Source organism: Amblyomma maculatum, chromosome 11, assembly GCF_055883805.1.
Source record: "Amblyomma maculatum isolate TAMU_Amacu chromosome 11, ASM5588380v1, whole genome shotgun sequence".
Classification (NCBI taxonomy): domain Eukaryota; kingdom Metazoa; phylum Arthropoda; class Arachnida; order Ixodida; family Ixodidae; genus Amblyomma; species Amblyomma maculatum.
This window is the reverse complement of record NC_139354.1, coordinates 88766567-88773937: the sequence shown is the minus strand read 5'-3', so window position 1 is coordinate 88773937 and position 7371 is coordinate 88766567.

Sequence of the window (7371 nt, the reverse complement as noted above, 5' to 3'; positions counted from 1 at the left end):
CGTCCGCTCCAGGTCCGCCGCGTCCGCCGCTTCGACCAACGCCAGGAACCGCTCGCCATCTTTCCCGCCCCTGACCGACCAGCCTTCGCCGGAAAATAAGATGAGCTGGGGCAACTACTTCTAACACCGTGGCCGGGGCCCACGATCTTCCTCCCTTGTCCGAGAAAATAAGCAACTTAAAGAAAAGCTAGAAACTCAGGGCAAGCAAATTCAGCAACAGAATGATCAGATAAAAAAAACGATGATCATATTGCAAAGCTCACTCAGCAAATGCAAACGCTAATTCTCAGGCTCCCCCCCAGAGGGAATGGAAAGTTCTTCCACTCCCCTCCCAGGTCATTCCACCCCACTTCCGCCTCCTCCTCCCACATGCAACAACACAGCATCTACTACTAAAACTCATACACCCGCCAAACGGAAGGCACCTCACCAAGACATTCCTACAGTGGTCGACTCCCAAAAGCCTGATCTGGTCGCCTCCATAGCTTTACTCGAAGAGAAGCTTGCGGAAAAATTTGAATCTATGACCACCAGCACGAACGCATGGGCAGCTGGAGTAGACGCGCGGATAGCGATGCTCGAGCAGCAGATGCAGCAGCAACAGATCCAGATTCAAACTGCTCTAGAAAAGTTACTCTCTACCACAGTACCTCAAATGACCCCACCCGAATCTCAGCCCCAAGATGGCAGGACGTCGACAGGACATTAAGGTGTGGCAGTGGAACTGCAGAGGCTTTCGTTCCAAGCGTAATAATCTGCAGCTCTACATTCAATCCCTTCCGGCCGATGAAACACCAGCGGTAATCGCACTGCAGGAAACAAACTCCCCTGTAAAACTGCTCAATTACACTCCTCATACACCAACAAACTGTCCTCAGTACAGAGTGGCGACGCTGGTTCACCGCAACTACACAGCAACTGATCATAACATGGACGTTGCAGATATCGACTTCCATTTGATAGAGCTGCTTCCCAAAGAGCGGAAAGGAACGAGTCTATTCATTCTGAATATCTACAGCCCCCCGAAAGGGAGAACTGCTCCTCTAATGGCGGCCATGAAAAAAGCCCTCCAAATAAGCGCTAACCGACCATTGATAGTTGCAGGAGACTTTAATGCCCGCCATATCACATGGGGATGCAAAACGACTTGCAGTAAAGGCGCCCGACTCTGGACACTTCTCCAAAATGAGGGCATAACCCTTGTCAATGATACACAACAGTACACGCGCATCGGCAACAGTGTACAGAACAACACCACCCCCGATCTTACACTCACGAAAAACATAACACAATCCTATTGTACAAACACGCAAACCTCTCTTGGTAGCGATCACTATATAACTGAGACCTCTTTCTCACTATCCTCCATAACCCCCGTGTAAAGTGGAAACTCAAAATCACCAACTGGGATCGCTTTCGCGATCTTCGTACCGCGGCCCCGAAGCAGATAGACCACCTTACAAATTGGCTGGCTAACCTCAACAAGGACATGAACATGGCCACATCGGAAATGCCGTGCAAACAAACCTCGGAAGTGATTGACAGCCGATTACTCCACATGTGGGAAGCTCACTCGAGCTTACAGAAGCGATGGCTTAAAAACAATCACAATCGCGCCATGACGCTACGCATCTCCGCTCTCATAAGAGAAATGGAGACGCACGCGGCACAGCTCGGTCACCAGCAATGGGGTCAAGTATGCGACCGCCTTGCTGGAAACCTAGGACTTAAGGACACGTGGCGGTTGCTACGATGCCTTCTTGAACCCGATCACGCCAAGAATGTACAGCAGAAAAATGTGACGCGTCTTATCCATGGCATAGACATGGACAACGACAACATTATTCAATCCTTAAAAGATACATACCTCACAACCACACCGAAGACACCCTTACCACAGTACCTTGGAACCCAAAACCATGAGCTAGACGAAGACATCACAAAGTATGAAGTCAGAGCAGCCATGCTCCAACTCCGCACTACGTCTGCTCCAGGAGCCGATCAGGTCACGAACAAAACACTTAGAAACCTCGATGAAAACTCCATCTAGGCAATAACGGCTCTTTAACAAACACTGGCGAGAGGGAACGCTTCCCTCTAAGTGGACTCACGCTCAGGTTACCTTTATACCTAAACCGGGCAAACCGCTCACTCTTTCAAACCTTAGGCCCATTTCGCTAACTTCATGTCTTGGTAAACTTTTTGAACACGTTGTCTTGAATCGGCTACATACACACATGCAAACCCGCGACCTTCTTCCTCACACAATGCTGGATTTCCGCAGCCACCTATGCACCCAAGATGTCATGCTACACATATCAGAAGAAATTCTCCATCCCCGACACTGCAAACGCACAAGAGCATTGCTGGCTCTAGACTTGCAAAAGGCATTTGACAATGTCTATCACTCCTCTATATTGGATGCACTATCCACTGTGAATGTGGGAAACCGAACACATGCTTACATTTCAGCATTTCTCCGGGATCGCACAGCAGAAATTCGGTTCGGTCCCCTAAAATCCCCCACTTTTACCCTCGGTAATAGAGGCACCCCGCAGGGATCAGTCCTTTCCCCTTTTTTATTTAACATCACACTCATCTCCATGGCTAAAAAGCTGTCACAAATCCCAAACCTCTCCCATTCTCTATATGCAGATGATATCACCCTGTGGGCCACCACTGGGAATGTAGGTAGCATGGAAGAAACTCTTCAGGAGGGGGCAGACATGGTGTCAAGATGCGCAGCTTCAATAGGCCTTGCATGTTCCTCCACCAAATCCGAGCTCCTGATACTCCACCCAAGCCCGCGGAAACACCACCAACCCCCTATGCTCATCACAGTAGATGGTCAGCCAGTACCACAAGTTCACAAACTTCGAATACTAGGTATGTTCATACAAGACAACGGCCTTAGCACGGATACACTCTCCAGACTGACTAACACAACACATCAGGTCACCCGCCTAATCAAACGTGTAGCCAACAAGCACTGTGGAATGCGCGAGCATGACATCAGACGCTTAGTACAGGCATTTATTACAAGCCGCATTCTTTACTCGATTCCGTATTTATATCTAACAAAAACAGAGACCGACAAGGCGGATCTGTCCACGGTGAGCGCGCAACGCTTTACCACATGATTTGGGCGTGCCAAGTTACCCCTTCAAGCCCTCTCCCCCACCCCTGCATGGAGGATTGGGAGGCCGCCCTGCACATCCTGGACTGAGGGTCACTAGGACACTAGGACACAGCACACCACTAAGTTGGATGCAACGCGACTTCCTTTAGATGTTGACGTTACCTCCCTTGACTATTTTGACATCTGATTGAATTAATTGGCTATAAACAATTACCTAAATATTCTGCATGCACAAAATTATTTCCGTTGCAAGATGTTTCGTCCTATACCTGGTGCTAGCATTCGTTTCATATTAACATGTTTCGTTCAGACAATCTCGCCAACAATCTTCTGGTACTAAACTTGACAACGTATCCGACATCTGATTATGTGAAGTGGCTCTAATAAATAACTACTTACTCTGCATGCACCAAACGTTTTCCCCCGCAAGATTTTTTCTGTATCCATTTCCACCATTGCTTTTCTTCATCGCAGTTTGGTGTTAACATCATCCTGCCACTGGTGGCAAAATATACCCAACGTCTGATTGGCTTAATTGGCGCCAATTAAAAACTAATTATTGTACATAAACCATATTTTCCCAGCAAGATTTTCTATCTAGCGCGATCATTCGTTTTCTTATCATTCGTTTCGTTCGAACGTGATCCTGCCGACAAACTTCTGGTACACGGCCTTGAAAACATACCCAATTAATGCTTCCGTATTGTGAATATTAGTTTATCCACAAAAAAGGACAGGCGCAGTATCTGTCAAACTTACTTAATGGACACCTGACCTGAGCAGTAAGGGAAGAGGGTGGGTAAAGCTCAAAGAGAGAGAAATAGGTGCCATAGTGGAGGACCCTAGTGAAAAAATCTATATGAGTCACAATAACCCCATACAAGTTCTCATACTAAGCTCATACTAAACTCGTACAAATCTCATTCAACGTATGAGAAATATGAGAGATTGTATGACATTTGTATGAGTTTAGTATGAGACCTTTGTTGAGGTTATTGTGACTCATGGCTTTTTTCACTAGGGGACCGCAAAGTAATTTCAATCACATAGGTATCTTAGCGTAGCCTTCATCTCTATATTCGCCTCCATCGAAACGCAGCTGCCGACAATCGGGATCCAACCCGGGATCCAACCGGGGGATCAAACAAATGTGTAATTGCGATCGTTCTTTCACACCAGGGGAACGGGGGCAGAGAGGATCACACTTGTGCGCAGCTAAAAAGAAAAACAATATAAAATGCGTGGGACACCACCATTACGAACAGCACAGCACACACATACAAATCCAACAAAAGGAATAGTTCATAGCCTCTATAGCCCAGCAGACCGCGGCGGTGGCACATCTTCAGTTCTGCATTGAGTTGTCATTCGCGGGGCACTTTTCCAAGAGTTTGCTTGAGAAACATTACGGGCATTTTTTTTTTCAAGTCTATCAAATGTATCACAGCAGGATGCTCCACGCACACCTTCTGAACACGACTCATAACCGCTGTGCAGCAGGTTTGGCACGTCACGTAAGCAACGGGCCGGTTGCATACGCAGCTCTGATGTGCACCGCGTGTGGACGTGACAGCTTCGATGTAAGCGTCCGAACACGCAACTTGCCGTGACATGGCTCAACTGGGATGTGTGAACTGTGAACAACGTAGCACCATAAACGTTCCTCACACGCGCACAGAACATGGTCCTTGATTTTTACCGTAGCAGGCAGGCTACTGGCGAGCTTTTACTCTCAACAACTGGCGCCATCAGCCGTACGCATGCGGCCTGGCACTACTTGTCGCGGGGGCGTCTCAAGTAGATTAAGTTTTACTGAGAAAGAGAGTAAACTTTAATTGTTTAACGGAATAGCGTGAATGGTTTCCTCAGTCCAAGATACCATTGGCCTGGGCTGTCTCCCGTGCCCTGGTGAGCAGGCTGCGCTGCTCAGAGAGACCCGTGTGGGCCAGCTCTGCCTCCCACTCCGCTTGGCTGAGCGCTCGAACTTTACATTTCTCTAATTGCTCTTTGCAGTTACATATCAAAAAATTAGAAAGAAAACGATACGCAGAACCGCACAAAAACCTCAGCAGACAGGAGGCAGTACCCTGGAGGAACTTACAGGCTAGGACATTCCCAAACTTAGCAAAGTGTCACAAAATCTGCCCAGAAAAATTCAAAAATAACACATGCACTGTGCGGTGAAGTTTTACTGGCCTAGCTTCTGATATTCTGTCGCTGACGCGCTGTACCAGCTGTGCATGTAGGCGTGTGTTTTTCACCCTTCGTAGTTTTCCTGTTCCAGCGAAAACTTCTTCAATTTTAAGTGCAATATTATCTCGATGACACGATGTTCGAGGGCAGTCTACAACGCCTGCTACGAACTGTTAATCGATATTTAACGTTGCTGCTTTTTTTTCTTTTGACTGCCCTTCACATGGGATATATGCATAGATATTAGTTTTTGACTTCGTGCATGTCAATGTAAATGTTTATCTCACTTTTGGTGTATAAGGATCGTCGAGGCTGGCGCTGAAATTTCCAAATTACAATCCATATTGGTATTTCCGTATATGGGCAATGGCTGAGCGTGGTATCTTTTTTCTCTCAGGGTCTGCCGCAGGCGCAACAAATAAGCATGGCTTCATTACATGCTAAGACAGTTGCCCAAGCGACTACGCAACGCTTTCGTACGCACTAGTAGCTTCAAAATGAACGATATACTCAGGCTCTGGCTGCGGAGTAGCGATAACTGGCTATGCTGTTCATAATTATTCTACCTAATAAATTAAATTGGTTCACAGGAAGGGAAAGGCGCAGTAACTGTCACACTTGCTCTGTGGACACCCGAACCGCGCCGTAAGGGAAGGGAGGAAGGTGGGAATGAAAGTGGACAGAGAGAAAGAGGAGCCGTAGTGGAGGGCTACGGAGTAATTTCGACCACCTGGGGATCTTTAACGTGCGCTGACATCGCACAGCACACGACACCTCTTCGTTTCGCCTCCATCGAAACGCAGCCGCCGCGGTCGGGTTCGAACCCGGGAACTCCGGCACAGTAGTCGGGCGTCTTACCACTGCACCACCCAAATGGCAAAACGGTGTTGGGCCCCACACCCTCTCGTTATGGGTCTTGACTGCTGAACCCAAATGTGAGTTCGGTCACAATTAAAATGGCCTCGCTTCCATATAGGCAAAGCAAAAGATTCCCGTGTAGTGTGCGATGTAAGCGGATGTTAGGGAACGCCAAATGGTCGGCATTTACTGAACCCTTTGCTACGGTGTACGTCGATTCCACTTGGGGATGCTAAACAATGTATTCCACACGACAACTGAGTTTTTATGCTCCAGATAGCATTACTTTGCTGTTATGCCTTTATTTGGCATGCAGTACAATGCAAGCCATTTTAGAATCATATAAAAAGTAACAACCCTAATGAGACGATGTTTAGAAATAAGGAGCAGAAGAACTTGCCTGCTGCTAGCTTGTCAACTAAGGTGGGCCCGCAGCGATATTTTAGCGATTTGGCTGTACAACGCAAGCGACAATACAGCCTAGTTGGTTAGGTTAGCTGTCCTTGGCACGAAGGATGAAAAAGACAGCAGTGAAGGTAGAATTATATGTGAGCCTTTGTTGATAATGTTTTAGGCAATTTTTGATGTTTTCTCAGATCTAGGGCCCCCAAACGGCGCATTAGTGGGGCTGCGTGCTGAGAACTAACACAATGTGAATGTTCTTCTGTCTTTGTGCTTTTTAATTTATAAAATGACACTATGTAAGATCACGTCATCTGTTCGACTTTTTCAGACGGCTTCGTGATCGATAAAAATGGCTCTGGTTTTCTTCGGTTAAATCGAGTGCGAAGCGCGCCTCTACACATACTCGAGAATGACATCAGCGATCATGTGTCTCGCCACACAGCGGCTCATGCGTTCAGATACATCCCATGTCAGGTGACATTTGACCTTTCTTTATTGTTTCCTTGGGCATTGTCTAAGAGGGCAGCGAGGCTAAAAGGTGACACAGCACCTGACAATAGTCGCTACCACTTTACACAGGCAAAAAATAGCGACGTTTCCTGATGTGTGGCCCAGCACTCATCCTAGACTAAGACAGTGGGAACCTAAGCAAAACAAATGACTAGTTACTATGTGACTGGCATGCTAACACAGGAATTTGATTGGCTATACAGTAACACGTGAAAGGGAAAGTGAATAAACTATAGATCACAAAAATGTCACAGGAATAGACCAAT